Source organism: Bactrocera tryoni, chromosome 1 (assembly GCF_016617805.1).
Source record: "Bactrocera tryoni isolate S06 chromosome 1, CSIRO_BtryS06_freeze2, whole genome shotgun sequence".
Lineage (NCBI taxonomy): Eukaryota > Metazoa > Arthropoda > Insecta > Diptera > Tephritidae > Bactrocera > Bactrocera tryoni.
In genome coordinates, this window is record NC_052499.1 from 78,488,110 (window position 1) to 78,506,500 (window position 18,391).

At 36.1% G+C, this 18,391-nt stretch overlaps 1 protein-coding gene across 2 annotated transcripts in view; it reads right to left on the minus strand.

Annotated features, from left to right (window-relative positions):
- The window catches only part of LOC120768081 (elongation of very long chain fatty acids protein AAEL008004), a 142,396-nt gene extending 131,253 nt beyond the window's left edge, over positions 1-11,143 (minus strand). For both annotated transcript variants that reach the window (XM_040094670.1, XM_040094613.1), the window contains exon 1: positions 10,178-11,143. The gene's annotated coding sequence lies outside the window, so the exon portion shown is untranslated. The remainder of the gene's footprint in view (positions 1-10,177) is intronic.
- Positions 11,144-18,391: the final 7,248 nt, after the last annotated feature.

Below are 18,391 nucleotides of genomic sequence, written 5' to 3' on the forward strand. Positions count from 1 at the left end.
GTTTCGATCTTACAATGAAATCGTTCCGACGATGTTATACAGTTTCTTGATATAATAACTAGCATAAGCTCAGCTCCTTCTCCTCGAAAATAAAAAGAATGTTGGCCAATTTAATTCAATACGTTAAAATATGTCAAAAAAACATAGCCGCATGTTGTTCAACTAATGTTTGATTATGCCAATCTGTTAGAATTATACCAGTTACATGTTCTATTGGCTAAAATACTTCAATACTTCAAGCATTGGCGTATCGTAGGGATATAACATACTCTCAACTGACACTATTGAAGCATTTGTACACAATATTTTTATAATCGCTCCTTTCAATTAAAATAGTTCGCAATTAGGTGCAATTATGGGCACAATTTTCGAAAAAAATAAAAGGTGACAAAATTTACGCTAACTTTGCTGTTGCGCAAACAAAAAAACAACAATTTTTAATAAGTGTTTGCACATCCGCCTTAAGCAGGCAGGACTTTGAACTCAAAAACTAGTATGCGCGTAAGTACGAGTATTAAATGCACAAAGTAATAATAAAAAAAACGAAATAAGCGAATAAACAACAAACTTGTACGAGAAGTATTTAAACGCGCCCTCCTATATACATATAATACATTTTCGCGCTGTTGAAAACCTTTCCAGCCATTACAAATGCGCATTACCAATACGACTTTTGAGTAATTATTATACTAGAACGAGTACGAGTCGGCAAGTTGTTGTAGTTGTAGTTGCTGCTGCAGCTGTTCTGCTATGCTGAGCAGTTGCAAATTTCATAGGCAATTAATAAATTCTCTGATTTTATCGCGCGGCTAAAAATGGAAGATTTACACTCGGCTGTGATAATTTATTTAATTGCATAAACAACTCTATTTAACTGAGTAGGTATGATCTGAGGAGAAATATAAAGTTCGCATAAAAAAATGTTTGTTTGTTTCCTGTTCATAAACAAAATAATCGAAATCTTCAAACGAAAGTTTGTTCAAACTGGCTGACTGGGTAACTACGCAATTGCTTAAAATGCGGTGCATTATGATGCCTGTGGGCGTGTTGGCAAACAACTGATATATGGCGTGTGCGTTACAATTGGAAACATAGCTGTGCCAATTTTACCGGGGAAAAAAACTTTGGTTTAAGAATTGCTTAAAAATCGAAATTATTGTCAAAGGTTTTATTCCTTCGACTATTACCCGGCAGATACATTAAAGAAGGTAGCAGTGGCGTAGCTACAACTTCTGGCGCCCGGGGCCAAGGATGTTCTGCCGCCCCCCTTTATCTACCTACCTAAATATCTTCGATATTAAGTATATAAAATTTAGGAAGGCCACGCAAATTCTAAAGTTCCAAAATTCTCACAATACGGTTTTTGAGGAAATTGATAGTAAATTTACAAGACATCTTATTAAAAGCCATAAAAAAAACCCATTTTCGCCCTATATCTTGTACACTTTTGACACAATTTTCAGGAATTTTTGCCCGAATGGGAGTTTTAAAAAACAGCGAAGATCGTTTTGACGTAACCCCTTGGTCGACAATTAAGTAAAATGTAGACCTTGTTAGTAATGTCTTAAACCAATAAATTAGTGGAGACGAAAACCACATTATTACTTCAGCAGTTCATTAAACTTTCGCCTATACGTATGTAGTCATGTTATTAACAATAGAGGTACATCTCAAGGAGTTTTCAAAAACAAAAAACAATTCGATGTTTGCTAAGACAATATTAAGAAATTCGAAATCATTTATCGCATAATAAAAATATATTTTCCAAATATTTATGTTTTTTTAGAATTACTCTTGTACTTTTTTTTAGCAGACAAATTATCAAACTTCATTTATTCGCTAGTCTCGAAAAAGTTCATTCCATTCCACTAATGCGTTTTAGAAAACATTAATTAGAGGAACTAGTCTAACTTTGTGAAGTACATAAAGAGCATTTGGCGCTTTTTATTAATAAAAATAACATTATAATTAATTAAAAGTTTGCTTTATATAAGTTTTAAAAATTTTTATTAAAAGTGTGAAAGTGTTTAAAATAAAGACACGTGCAAAAACCCAATTTCTGCTGTGACTTAAACTTTCAGAGTAATTTTTTTCCGAAAACTTTGACTTTAATGTTTACCACCGTTATACATCCGCATGTATTTAATATATATGTAGTAAGCGATTGTCCGGTATTCTAAAAAAAAGATAACAGTCAACTGTACAAGTATTTGTATTCCACGAAAAGTTGCCGGATTTGGCTACTCGCTTGTTGATCTTTCTAATTTACAAAATCGCGCACAAAAGCAATTTGAGAATTTTGATAGAGAATGGATGTTCATTCACGAAATTTTCTTTTGATGTGGTGGAACCTAGACCTACATGTCGTCAGCTAAAATGAAATGCAAAATAACGTAATTTCATTTTTCAGATTTATAAGAGAAGAAAAAAGAAATGAAATAGTATAAAGTACGCATTTGGAAGTTTGAGAATTGATTTGAATTTCGGTTCAACTTGGTTATATACGTATTTGAGAGCAGCAGCTTAAAATTTTGTACAAAAACAAACTGAATCGTAATCATTAAAATTTAGTAAATTTAATATCGAGCGTTGTTTTGTAGTTCAGGTGTCGATTGGCCCCCAAGAACGTGTGATATCACACCATTAGACTTTTTCCTGTCGTGAAATGTAAAGCCTGTAGACAATATCGCTTGTCATTCGCCAGTTACAAGTCGTAATGCTCGAACGAGTCATCGAAAATTGAACTCAACGATTGGACCATCTGAGATGTAGCCGCGGTCAACATTTGAAAAAAATAATCTTAAAAAAAAATAAATGCTAAAGAATATTCGTTCGAATGATAATTAATAAATATTGATTTGAAGTTTCTTTGTTTTTTTTCTTAAAAAAAGAGAGAACCTCGAAATCTATCACCCTTTATAATTTCAGTTTTACAGCCAGTTTAAAAGTCACACCTGTTCGCTATTCCCCTAAAATAATATAATTATAAGTAATAGCCCAATAAAGTTCCCTAGTCCAGGGTTCATAGATTACAAACGCATACCAGAGCTTTTAACGTTTAACTCTTCCTAATGGCCTTCACGACTTTTTTAATTCTTATATGAGAAATATTTTATTAGTGCAATGACCATAAATACTATAATCCACACCCCGCGGCTGTAGACTTGAAGATTAATGTCGTCATTGCGTATTCCTGCACGCTTTCACACGTACGCAGACGCACTACTAATGCAAAAAGATACAGATTTATAATGTATATGTATGTATGTGTTTATGTATTTATATATAGTATGTGTCTTTATCTGCAAATTTATTCGCACAGGGGGCGACCACGTTTCTGCTACGTGCATGCGTTTATTAATTAGCAGTTTTATAGAGATTTACACTTTTATTTGTAATTTATTTTCTAGAAATTGTACAAACGGGGCTTATTTTTATAACTGATTTTGGTTTTTATTTGAAATTCTTACTTGGGAAATACCCACCGTAGTAAAGAGGGTAGTGCACCAAAAAAAATATATTTTTCTGGTTTGTAAATTTATTCATGTTGCTTTTGAAGATATTGTAATTTTTTAGTTTCAGTTTTTAATGTTGAATTATTCAAAGCCACAGATAAATATATTTTCAGTGAATCAGGTAACAACCCCGAATTTTTTTCTATGATTTATTTTTATTTCCAACATGTCACATATTGATTTCTAAAAATCACTAACGACTTTCTGCACTCAACTTGTGATAATTGAACACAAAAGTAAGGACAGAAAATGAAAAAAAAAAATGTTTGTCGATAGAAGCGTTACACAATCGGTGAGTATCGAGACGTGAAGCAATACAATACAATTACAAGTAAGAAAGAGCTCATTTCGGGTGCAACCGAACATATTAGTCTCATGCAACTTGTAGGAATCAAAGACAAGGAAATACCTCAAGATGTGAAATGTCAACCAGACAACCGAAATCCAAACGATTTGATATATACAAATAAAATATATGTATAACTCATGGACTGACCGACTTAATCGGCATAAGGTTTGTTATGAAAGCGGAAATCATTGTATATAGTATAAAGGAATTGACTGTTAATTAAGTATTATCATTCCACATGCTAAAAGAATGCTCTCTGGTTTTCATTAAGATTCCTCGCATACAATCACCAATCATATGGAGCAAAGTCAGCTGGAATTTCGAATAGTAATAGTTATATGGGGCAAATTTTATTTTAGGTACAAAAATATACTGTTATGAATAAAACACGCTGTCTGATTTATATTGAGATAACTCACATATTAGCCGATATATGCGGTACAACGTCACCCGGAAGCTCGAAAATTTTTATATTAGATATATGGGGGCTATGGGAAGTATTGGTCCGTTTCCATCCATTTTTGACACACAGTCATGCCATTGTCAAAGAAGGATTATCCCTGAAGTTCAATTGTATGTCTCATACATGGATCGATATTTTCGATCAAAAGTCAACTATAGGTGCTGGGGTCCAAAGATTAAGTATCTAGGGACTTGAACAGTTTTGGTTGGATTTGAATACTTTTCGATCAAAAGATAAAAGTATTTTTCGTGAAAAAGCTTTATCCGTTGTACTTATTGCTTCTTGATTTGTGTACTGAAAAGGTACTGTCACGTACCAAATTTTGTCGAAATCGGTCAGTCGGGACACGAGATATGGGATTTCACCAAAAAGTGGGCGTGTTGGTAAAATTTAATGTCTCTGACGTATGTAGTTATAGATTTACTGCGATTTTAGTAGTTTTTAATAGACATTACACTTATCAAATAATCACTTCAAGTTCGAAAATCTTATAATGGGTTATTGAAGTAGGGGTACTCCTTTCAATAATCTTTTTTCACAGATCGCGCGTGAGTCGTGTCAAGATCGAGATCGTCACGATGTTGCATTAATCAATGGATTTATTGAAAGAACACTTCGGTGATCAGAAAATTTCACGTTTCAGATTGCTCTACTGGCCACTTATTCCTGCGGGGATATGTAAAGTCTAAAGCAAAACATCACGCGTGTCAATTGGCAGTTACCAGTCGAAATGCTCGAACGAGTCATCGACAATTAGACTCAACCGATGGACCATCTAAGACGAAGCCGCGGCCAACATTTAATATATTAAAATTTAATTAATAATTTAATTAAAATATATTTAATATATTAAAGAAAGAAAAATATATTTAAAAGATATAATTTTCAAGAAATACTAGATATCGAAAAATGTTCTTTCGAATGATAAAAACATTCTCCATTAAATTTGAAGTTTCTCGTCTTAATTGAGCAATTAAGAAAATTCAGCAATTTGGGGCAATAAGCATTTGACAAAAAATAGAAGCAAGAAATTGATCCTCTGAATATTAATTATTGCAATGAGAGCGAAATAAAAAGGATCATCCATTTTGTTATTGCACATTTTATTCACGCGATAGCTTTAACTAGCAAAATCAGAACACTATTTAGACAGCTGTCAAATACTATGATAATTGAGTCTGTTTGAACACCGAAGACAACGAGGCAATTTAGGTGTTAATTGATCTGAGTGAATGCGGTGACAGTTAGTTCTAGCGAAATGCGAAATATATGTACTTATACCTAAAAAGTTTTCGAGATAAACGTTTTTTGATTGAATTGACATAGATTGGACAACCCTAAGAGGTGCCGAATAATTTGCAAATTATAAATTAAAAAATTGAAATTTAATCTTCGAACACGCCGACCAGAAGTCGTCACGGAAACTTGTGCGATCATATACCAAATTTATTTATTATGTTAGAGTTTTGCTAATTAGAACCATCAGTAAAGTAAAAGTTTATATTTGTAGTGATTAAATTATTGTGTTCTCGGCTGCAAACATGGTTTTTAAAATCGCCAAAGAATCGTTATCTTGTTACACTTTCACATAAATCTATATAATTTTTTTTTTAGAATTTTTTGCCAAAATTTGTTTATGACTTCGCACATTATATATTTTGTACATTTTTTCGGCGGCACTTTTATTTTCTACTTATTGTTTTTACCTAAAAACCCAACAGCTTATTCCAAGCGTGTGTCTATCATAAAAAATGAGTATGCAAATTGTTGCTGTTGCAGAAAAAAAAACTGTTGACATGAATTTTGATGAAGGTGCTTCAAATTTTTGCCAGACATCATACATCAGACATGAATTACATAAAAACTGATTGATCAGACAAGTTTGTGGATTTATGAAAATATATATTTGAGACTTGCCATATCAAGGCGTAGAGGGGATCATTAAAGATACACATGTGTGGATACAATATGTAAAAACCCTTTATTTGCTTTTAAGCTCTATAAAACTGATATCTGAATTCAAGGTGATTCCCGGTGGTGTGAATAGGAAATTAAGAAGTTCTAAAAATCTGCAGTTGAGAGAAGCATGAAAAGGCGGTTGATACCATAAGTTCGTATCGTTGACATAATAGCAAGCAGAATTCTACTTTGCAGGCAAAATTTTGACTTTTTTCGGGAAGCCTCGGACGTTTATACCACAAAACCTCCTTCAGGCGATGTGAAATAAGCTCCCACAAACCGCATACTAGAAGCAATGAGAACCTGATGCCAAGTTATACTCAAATTGGCTTAAGCTGATTAAACTTTATGACTTCTAGCTGCATCATTTGTTATAAGTTTCATTTCTTCAGCACAACCGGTCAGGCAAGCAGCATTGACCTAGCCGTAGTCTCCAAATGCGCAGGCAAACCTTGCACTTGACATTGCAGCGACCGCAGCAACCAATTATCTCGACTGGAGTTTGTTAACTTGTAAAGTCAAGGGCTTCACTGCCTTTCGTGTGCGCATGATTACAAATTTTTTGCGTATAAAGGAGTATCGAATCGTTACCTCATTAACGGCATTAAGAAATTTATGCTGACCGCATGCTGGCCGGCTGATGACCGTTAATGTGACCCTGATCTCTGCAGCATCTTAGTTGGCGTTGCCACTCGCAAAGCTTTGCACCTTATTGCAGTTTAGTTGTAGGCTGACAATTGTTGTTGCAATTTTTTGTTGTGGGCACTGCGGTTAAACGCCGGTGTGTCAGCCGACATTTATTGCAGTTGAGAAACAACTTTCGAATCACTTTAAATTTCAGCATTTCCTGCTCATTTCGCTTTTTATCTCCAATATTCCAATGGCATTGCTCGTCTTAATGATCGGCCTGGTGTTCTTTTGTCGCTAGTCACAGTTTCACTTTTATTTTAGAGTGTGTTTAGTTGTTTCTTCTGAATTTCGTCATTAACCAACGCATTTTATTGTTTCTGTGCGTCTTCAAGGATAATCTAGAATGTTCTGTTTGGGATGCATTTCGAAAGTTGTTACACAAGAACAGAAAAGGCAAACTGCTTAACTGGAAAATTTTGCCGAACTAGTCAATTAAGTGCGTATAAGATTTATGGTGAATGGAAGATTTTGCTTTTGTAAATGAGAATATAAAATGAAACCAGATATACCATAAGGGATCAAAGCATTTAATTGAGGAAACAAAATAATGATTTTAATGAGTTAACTGTTTCGTAGGCAAAAGGTTTTAAAATTACTTAATTTGCAGGTTTTCTTAGAGTTCAAGGCTTAGTGAGGTCAATCAGACAGAAAGCTTTGTTTCGAAAAGTACAGAAACGGAAATGTTGAAATTTTAACAAATCTTCTAAGAAACATTTATGTGAAATCGCTGCCTTAAAAGATTATACATATAGAATTGTATAAGCCTTATCAATTTTGGAAGACAGCGTTGTCGCATATATTCTTAGAAGAGATTTCTCATTTAAGTTATCTATTTCATTTATGAACAGGTATTCTTCATTCTCCTATTCTTCAGACAACAATTTTTACTATCATACTCGTAAAATTAAAGAATTGAAATACGATTTTTTTACTTCACGAAACACGTTAAAACGGAATAACATGCTTGTAAAATAATTTTTCGAAAGAAATGCAGGGATGATGGACTCAAACGCAGGTATATATGTATAAGAATACCCAAGCCAACCGTTATTAGATTGAGATGATTACAGGTAATGTCTAAAGCAAGTCACCAGGAAAACAATGGATAAATCTAGTGCACTTGTCCTGCATTGGCAGGACTATGCTATAAGCATCTGAGGTCTTACGCTATGATACACTAGAAGAGGTATCGATAGTGAGGGGGCAGAGTCTGTTAAAATTCGCGTTAAGCTCAGGCACCCTAAAGGTTGACTACCTACTTCTCGTGGACCTTGCAACTAAGCTTCATCTGGTATCTCAAAGCACCAAAACTGGTCTATGCGTAGCTTATTAGCCTACCAGATTAACCTTACTTAACCTATTCATATAAATTACTTTTGCTAAGCTCGAAACAGAGCCAAAGTGAAATTTAGATTATTTAAGGAAACAGTTATTCATTTAAAACTTAAATTTGAAAACTTCACCATCTCAACATAATCATATCACTCCCAAGATTTACCACCTGACCAAATTTGACCGGACTGATGTATGTGATGTAATATACTCAGTGAAAGTCACGAAGGCATCGAAAACTTGTCTCATGGCAGTCGTCCATTCACCTATTGTTATTGCATTGTATTGACAATAAAAGTTAAAGAAACAGTGCATAAAAATCGTCGATTTGGCATTAGAGCGACAGCAGAAAATCCCTTATAGATCCGACTCAACGCATTTCGGTTAATATATTGGGTATGAAGCGTGTCAAGGGTAAACTTGTATTAGAAGACCTGAGGAGATGCAGCAGATGTTTGACAACAATGCTGATGCCTCTATATTAATGAAACGCATCATTACTGTTGATGAGATATTGGTTTATTAATATGACGTCGAAACTGTGAAACAATCGAGCAATTAGCGCTCCAAAAATGAGCCGAAACTGTTAATACCAAAATTCTCTGAAGTCACTGAAGCGTATGGAAAATTGTATTATATATTATTTAGTCATGCTTGCCTTGGCTCAATAGCTCATATTTAAGGCGATTATAAAGATTTGTATTAAAATACGTGATATTGTAATTTTTTTGTCAGTCCGGGTCAAATTTGATCCAATGGTTTAGTGAAGTCACCTGTCAACTGATAAATAACATAATAAAGATTTTTATTAAAACACATGAAAGTATAGTTTTTTTTTGTCAGTCCGGGTCAAATTTGATCGGATGGTATAGTGAAGTCGCCTATCAACTATACCCACATTTTTAAGGCGATAAAAAAAAGTTGTATTGAAATACGTGATATTGTAATTTTTTTTGTCAGTCCGGGTCAAATTTGATCCCATGGTATAGCGAGGTCACCCACCATGTGATACATAATATAGGTAGGTATTAAAGATTTGTATTGAAATACAAGAAATTGTAATCTCTTGGCAGTCCGGGTCAAATTTGATCGGATGGTATAGTGAAATCACCTATCAACTGCTATCGGCTTACATTTAACAATTCTTTTAACCATATTATCTATATACATATATTCAATTAACTCGTTTATAATTGATATTCGAAAGCCAAAGACCACTTAATGCTACCAGACTCATGTTCTTTTAGGATTATATTGCCATTTATTTCTAAGGTTAAAAACTAGCTTTTCAACATAAGTTAATTTCGCCGTTAAATAGCTCAGTCAAAGGCTTGATATCAACTACGTACATGACTTAGAATCATATTATAAAAGCCAAGTGTATATTCTTTAGGAAAAACGAATCGAAATATGGATCCAAAAAATTCTATTATCTTAGTGAAGCTACGAGCTGCGGTTGCTGCTGTTACAATGCTAAGAATCCGTACTCTCGGTGTTAGTGGAATTAGAAATCAAATTTCCATAACCAAATTATCAAAACTTTTCTTTAATAGGTCATACATATATCTCATGAAGCCTTCAAAGATGGTCGAGGGATCGTTGAAAGCATGCCAGGACGACCTTCGACTTTTTCAACTGATGAAAATATTAATAAAGTGAAGGATATGGTGCTTGAAAATCGTCAATCAAGTGTTAGAGAGATGGCAGGAGAGCGTACCGATCGACCTAGCCTTTCGCTGCAAACGAGATCGAGACTGAGCTAACACTAACACAAACACTAGACTTTAGTCTTTTCATATTATAATTCAGACTAAGTTTTTTTGACTTAAGACTCAATCCAAAAATATATGTGTAAATAATCTGACTTACCTTTTAGTTTGGTTCTTACGATCGTTCTATATTGCTTGTATACTCTTCTCGCTTAGGCGCTCTGATCCAACACAAATTAAAACACTTTGTCTAGTTCAATCTAGTTCAAACACTTTGGCAGTTCACAGAATGATTTGAATTATTCAATTGCAATCAATATGCTTACTAAGTTTCACTTTTTCCCTATCGCTTTATCGATCTGAATGTTTCCGCTTTATCGCGTCTAAATGCACATGAATGCCTTTTGCTTCGGCCGCAGCTCAACCAGACACCTGAGCTAGCACTTCAAGACTATACTGACAGTTCGGCAGGAACACTTTCATTTAAAGCTCATTAGCGAAGGCTGTGTTACCGATTATGGACGCCGTCTGTCCTTTCGCTGTTTTTGTTCTAGATACCTGTTGCTCCTTCTTGATATCGGTCTTGTGTGCAAAAGATTTCTCTTCAATTTTATTACATTAACTTTTCATCGCCCTTCTTGCAAAAAATTGAATCGTAAAAAACAATAATTGTTTTTGTATTGACAAACACACACAGGCGCTTACAAGCAAGGCGCCTACAGTAGTTCCGAAATAAAAAAAGGAAAAACTCCCCAGCGAATGCCGTATGAAAGGAAAAGCAAAAATCGCCAAAACTGTAAAACACCAACTGGCGTATCGGTCAGGCAATCGATGATCGTTGTAAGCGAAAAATGCTGGCTGACAGACAGGTTCTTTGCGATTTGCGAATTGCAGTTTATTTCTTAAGACTCTTTTCTGAAGCTCTCTGCTTTGCTTATTGCACCAACAGGACGCACTATGTCACACACTCCGTCTAAGCGACTGACTTGTTTGGCACGTTTTGTTGATAATTTAACAACCAAGTAAGAATCAGCGAGTTAATCAGGCTAGCTAATAACGAGTTAAATAATAATTGCACGAATGGACGATGGAACGAATTAACAATTGCACACATCGACTACTCAATGGGGACTGAAATTGTTTCGGCTTTTTGCGCGCCGTTAAACGTAGTCCCCGCCGGATCGCTGCGTTATGCCGTCCACTGCGACCGGCGCAGCGGCAGCGGCGGTCCGCCTAGCCTTTCGCTGCAAACGAGATCGAGAATGAATGCGCGCAGCGCCAGCACCTTTTAGTAGATGTGCTTCGGTGCAGCGTAACTGGCGTCGGCTGCTGCGTAGTCGCCCGCCCACATTGGGTATTTCGCTGCGCAGTCGACTCTTACGCATGCGTTGTGCGTTGTTCTATGCATGCATAGTTGCGTGCGATTGCATTTTAGCCAGGTTTGCGGTGCAGTTGAGCGTTGCTTCGCAAGCTATTAACTTTAGTCGTTGTCGCCTCTGTAAATGTTGTTTACAACCTGAGTGCATTCTACAATCATCAACATATGACTGCATTTTTGATTGCCTCTTGTTCAATTATTCGAGATGAGAGCTCGAAAAGTACATTTATCGATTATTTTCTAAATATATTGATGTGGGTGGCTTTAACGGCAATATTAAATGGTGTGTACTCGTCATAGTTAAAGTAATCGTGTGAAGTATGTGAGCTAGCTGTTAAAGCCAGAATTATTCTATTTTTGTTACCGAAGCAAGCAGTTTCCGCTGAACCATTATCCGATATATAGGGTGATATTCCCAGCCAGGAGATATATAAATCAATTTCATCCATTTTCGCAAGAGTTTTCTTGTAGAGAGTTCTTCATAAAATACATCCTGGAAGGGAATGCCGAATATCGTAGAGGAAGCAAAAAAGGCTGTAGACGAGCCATTAGTGGGTCCTCTCACCGAAATTAGTCCTTTAGCTCTACGACATCATAGTCAAGCCCATTATGGTTTACGGAGTCCTTATGTGATGGAGGACTCTGGAAAAGACCACCCTTGCAAAGAAACTCGACAGCGTTCAACAGCGGCGTTCGTTAGCATATGTGGTGCGCTAAGGTGTATACCTGCGAAAATTGCTACCAGACTCAGATAATCTGAGTTCCTAAAAGAACACGTGCCCGAACACTCGCAAAATCTCACATACTATGACATCATACCGGATCACTTGAATCATGGAGTTATCAAACCGAATGCTGCTGGCTCCTTCTCTGCCCATATACCGGCGAGGGAGTTGTGGATGGGAAGTAGCCATTGGAGGAGAGGGGCAATGAGCTTATTTACGGTAGGGACAAAGCTTAGGGAGAAGGTTGGTGGAGAGGTTTACTATCAGGAGCTGTCTATCTCCAGTTTCAGACTTTTTAATATTGCAGCCATTAAGGTAGCTGTATTTGTTACTCCTGAGTGCAACTTCCTTCCGAGAAGTGACCATCTCTCAGATAGCAGAGCGTCGATACTAGCCTTAAACTCATTAACAGTGCATTCAGGGTTGGTCGAGGAGTTTCTAACCTCGCTATCGATTTCACCAAGTGTTTTTGTGATAAGACTGATATGGGTACCGGTCTATATCGGTATTGCAGGAAATTGCAAAGCTGATGAGCTAGCAAGGAACGACACCCTAAAACCGCTAACGATAGAATGGGAACGGGTCGGTGCTCCCGTATCCTCTTATGTAATACTACTATGTAGCTGGGCTTAGCAGAAGCTTGGCCAGCGCTGAGCCACCAATAGGTACATACGCGGTCGCAAAAGTTTTTTCACTCACGATAGATCGCAAGAGATCCAGCAATCTCTTTGCCTTCAGTAAGGCTGGCATCTCCCTAGTTGTGTGCTTTTAACAGGCCAGTGCCCTATTGGCGACCATTCTATAATGCTGGGAATCTTACAAGACACCAACTGCAGGAGCTGTATGGGAGAAAATGAAGTGAAAACAACTAAACACTTGCTTCTGGCTCTTCCGCATTTGGGAGGTCCAGATTTAAACACTTGGGAGCGCATACCTTCAGTCATCCTACTGAACTGGCGGGTATGGAAATTAAACGTCTGCGCAATTTTGTATTGGTTATTACGCGATCTGCTAATTTATAAGTTCGCACACAGGTATTTTTCTTCTTTTCTTGCTGCAAAATGTTTCAAGGGGCTTCCTAAAATACGTTTAGCCTTTTTATTTTTTGCTGCAGTATTGGAGCAGCGGCGATCTTTCTTCACAAATGCATTATCAAGTTTCATTAAGATATCTCTCTCACCTTTATTGAAGTTATCGCTTCTGGGATATTTATATTCGATAACTTTTTTATCGAAAATAATGAGAACAGTGTACATCTCTTTGACTCTTAAAATACGTTAAAAGGTTTAACAAAGCACAAAGTAGTTAAATCCAGCAGGAATAAAGAATAAGATAAAGGAATGCATTTAATTTGTCTTAAAACCTTTGTCATATTACTGACGGAGGTTTTTCTGCTTCCAGTAGTGTTGTGTGTCTTGATCAAGAGGAGCAAAAATACAGAAAATTTTAAGGCGACTTCGAAAGAACATGTTATGGTATAAATTCGCGCCGATATTTGCTATGTAACTTTTAGCTGGCTTTGAAAGCTAAAACCTATCAAAACAATTAAGCACGATGCCCTCGATGTCATCAGCAGGCTTTGCGAAGGCACCACACAATTACAAATTATAATACTAAAAATTTTATTCCCTCCAATAGGGTCAATCGCCCCAAAAAATAACTCAAATTTATTTCGAAAATTTATAAGTCACTGATATATATTTAATAAAGATAACAACTTCAAGTATTTAATTAAGCAAATTTTGTCAACATCATCACCATTTGGACTAACCAAATAAGATTAATTGCAATGCCCATTTCGAAACCGGACCATTTTGAGTGTATGTTATTGCAAAACAAAGACCGAAAAGCAACTGTGTGCAAATACGTGCCGGTACAACTTACGTGGGCCCCTAGCAAGGTCACGCGTAGCCTGTTCGCCGTCAAACGAATTTGTATTCGCGGCTGGATTTGCTCTTCAATCAGAGAGAACCAAAAAAAGCCGTCAAACAGAGTGAGAGTGGATGAGAGCTGACTCGGAGCTTGGTGACCATCAATCGTGCATATAAATGACGGATAATTTGGCAATTTCGCCATGACCTTGATGCGAAATTTAAATGTAATTATGGTGTAAACGCAAATAAATAGAAAATTAAAGGGTCATATGCAAAAGATGGTCTATCGGTCATGGCCAACATGCTAGCAAACAAAGTCTACAAAAACAATAAAACTTAGTAACTTAGTTATTTGGGATATTTCAGGTTTGGGCAAATATGTTAATGAAAGTGATGGTGGTTTCCGTACTGTTTCCAAAAATAGTCAATTGCGACGAAAATGAACAAGACGGCACGCGAATATACATAAATCTACGAAGCACCTTAACTGTATTTGGTGGTGTCGCAAGCGGTATTTAAGTACCAAGGGCGTATGCTGTAAAATTTGTTACCTTATTTGCATTAAATAGCTTGGTCTGTCTACACTTACAGTTACGAGACTATATTCAATCCCAAGCATGATAGAGGCATGATTGTGATGTTACAAACTGATGTATTGTTCTGTCAAATGCGCACCACAAAAAGTAAAGGAAGGGATTTATCGTGTACCCTATTTCTTGAGTCATGCCCAACTGTTAAATAAACTTTTTGGAATCTTGAACTACAGTCATCTGATTATTTACAGAACGTTTGTGCATTCTGCCTCGAAAAAACTGTGCCATGAATGAATCAAGCCAATTTTTGATACCATGCAATTCTCTTGGGAGTGGCCAAACACGATTGTTTTACATATGGCTCAAGCAGCTCACGACTGTTGGTCTTAGACCAAGTATCCACTGAGTATCCACTGAGTAACCAAAAAACATCCGTTTGAAGGCAAGCTAAAGTGAGCAGGCGAAACACTTCTTCCCAGCGTTGTGCGCGTAAATAAACACATCCAATGAGAAGAACAAAACAGCCCCGGATAAGAGACCCCTTTTGATAACCTCCTGTCTCGACGAAAAAAGAACATATTCTACAAGTCATTCATCATTCCCGTCCTGCTATAAGGTACGGAGGCATGGACGATAAAAACATCTGATAAGTGGGCCTTACGAGTTTTTACGGGAAAGGTTTTGTGGAAGATTTATGGTCATTTGCGCATTGGCAAGGACGAAGCGATGAGCTGTAAGAGATATACCACGACATTGACATAGTTCAGCGAATTATGAGACAGCGACTGCGCTGAATAGGTTTTGTCGTTCGAAGGATTGAAAATACTCCAGCTCTGAGAGTATTTGACGTATTAACCGCCGGGGAAAGCAGACGAAGAGGGAAACCTCCACTATGTTGGAAAGACTAGTTGGAGAAGCACCTGGCTACACTTGCAATCTCCAATTAGCGCCAAACAAGGAAAACAGGGAACAACTGGCGCGCTGTTGTAAACTCGGCTATAACCGCGTAAGCGGTATCTACGTCAATACAAAAAAAATAAGAATCTGTTACAAAACCGACTACTTTTAGTCAAATTACTTGAAAAGGCTTGAGTGACTCACGAAGATTCTGTGCTTAGCAAAAATCTTCTAATGTTTCCCGGTCTTTATATTCAAACTCTTTAGCCGCCCAGGACGTTCTTCATTAAAAGGGGAACTACAATAGTTTTCATTGTCTATTCAGAATTAGCTGCCGGTAAACAGCAGTATCTTCAGGCAGAAGTTTTTGGGGTCATAAATAAATATCAATATACAATATGGGGTATTCCATACCAAATCGACCACTTTTGAACCCGACCCCTTTAGATTTCTATCCTTTTCTACCCTTTGAAAAATATTTTTGAGAATTTTTTCAAAATTGTTTGTCCAACTCCAAAAAATTTTGAATTTTTCCAAAAAATGGCTTTTTTATTTTCAAATAGCCATAACTTTTGTAGAAATTGACTTTTGGGGACCATTTTTTTTTAGATTTTTGTTTTTGAATGAACTTTTCGAAAAAATACACGAAAAAAATTTAACACGATCAATTATATAAAATAATCGGTGTTTTTAAGTAAAATCGTCATTTTTGGGAAGTTCACCATTTTTTGTAAGTTCGCCAAAAAAACGAGCGGGGCCGATTTTTTTTTTATTTATTAAAAAAAAAAATTGTCAAATTTCAAAAACATTTGGACATTTTGTTATTCTTTACAAATGTTGAATAAGAATGAAATATGAAATATGTTGAATAAGAATGAATAAGGTCTTTGTTTTCCCCTCATCAGTGGTAAGGATCTAAAGAATCTTATTTAAGTTTTAACGTTTGATCTTTCAAATCAAACAGTTTGATATTAAAAGTCAAACACATTGTGACAGAGAATTTCCTTGGAAGCAAGTAGGTAGTAGAGATAATATAACTGGAAAACGGCTGCACATAAAAGTATATTGGATTCCAGGCCAGAAGAGCGTTCCGGAAAAAGAAATAGTCGCTGAGATTGCCAAAGGGACCATCCGCTTGCAGTTCAAGAGACTGGATGAAGCATCAGAACTACATAGATATCACGTATTTTTTAAACTTAGCAAAAAGCGACGTAACTTCGATTCGTATTAGTAATGAACCTGCAACTGGCATTGCAAAGAACCTGTAGGTCTATCTATGACGTGACAACCTCCTGTGAAATCTAACCTATCAACTATGTGGAACCGCCTTAAAGATCTTGTATCTAAAATAAGTTATTTATAATATATTAATATTAATGTGCAAGAGAAAAAGTTTTGTTCTATTTCCAATGGTTATTATTGTAATATTTTATTATTGTTTGTTGCATATAATTAATATTTTTTATATTCTTGTGAAAATTGTATAATCCACGTGTTAACTCTATTAACTTGTAATTGATCAAAATATTGACTTTTATTTAACATTTAATCACTTTAATACGTTTTTCATAACAATCGTTATTAAGTTTACATTGAAGTCAGTCACTGACGTCATTTACCCTTACGTCGAGTAATTGTTAAGGAAAGTTTATATGTGAATACTTGCATAACATTTTAATAGTTAATTCAGTAATTTACCATAAAAATGTCATTGGGTATGTCAAGAGGCATTTAAATTTTGATTTAAAAAGACAACTTTCCAAATTATTTATTCCATTAATCACAGTAAATGCTAAAAAATCGGTTCTCGATCATGTTTAAATATAATTTTTCGGTACTACGAGAGTTTACAAATTAGGCTGACTCTAGCGGGAGCTAGAGTGCTGGGCAACTATCGGCACCTGTGCGGTCACATAATTTTTCTGGCCGAATGTATAGCGGAAGAAAATTCACAAACTTTTAGACTCCAACAATGTTATGCTTTTCCTTGAAATATCAACAGTCAACTTTGAGGCGACTGAAAATTGTCAATATCTTGCTCTTCTTTTAAGGGAAGTAGGAGCTATACGAATACTCAGAATGAATGAACTTTTGCCATATTGAAAAGAAATATATAACAGATCGTAATTCACTCTAACTTTTAAGGTTACCCAGCCGGTGTGGCGCGACGGCTTTATCTTCAATCCAAACCGGTTTTGAAATCAGCAAAGAGGGGTGTGTTGTCAATAATTTCTTCTCGAACCTCTACTCGAGCTTTAGTCGATCAGAAGCCACTTTATTTACATACCAGTAGTAATAAATTTCCGCGCTTTAAAGCCGGCTTTAGTTTACATACATATAGTTGTATATGCTCCCTTAGTTGACGCAAGTGCTAATAGTTAAGTGGCAGAATTTAATTTAATTGCAGTCATTAAATGTAACTGCCAGAGTAAGCAATTGCAATTAGTCCGCCTTTCAGTCGCATATACTATCTATATAAACCGGAAAGTATCAAATCACATTTGTTAATGTTTATGTATAAAAAACGGAACAAAGACAATAACAACATTAATAAATTTTATGGACTCTTACGCAAATAACGGGTGATCCAAGTGAGGTACATTTTATTAAAAGCCTTTTTTTGACAGATCACACGTGAGTCCTGTCAAGCTGTCATGTTACTTTTGTTCAGTCTTTCCATGTCTGGCATTTCATCATGAAAAGACTTACGCCTGAACAACGTTTACAACTCGTTCAACTTTATCACGGAAATTCACTTTCTCTAAAGAATTTGTTTTACGCGCTTTGCTCAACTTATGGACAACATAGTCGGCCTACTGAGCGTACCATTCGCAACACCATCACCCATTTTGAGACCAAGCATTCATTATTGAACAATATTCCCTTAAGAAGACCACGTCCTGCACGCAGAGACGAGAGAGTGTACAGGAAATCGTGGAGAGTCGGACTAACGTATGGAACGTCTTG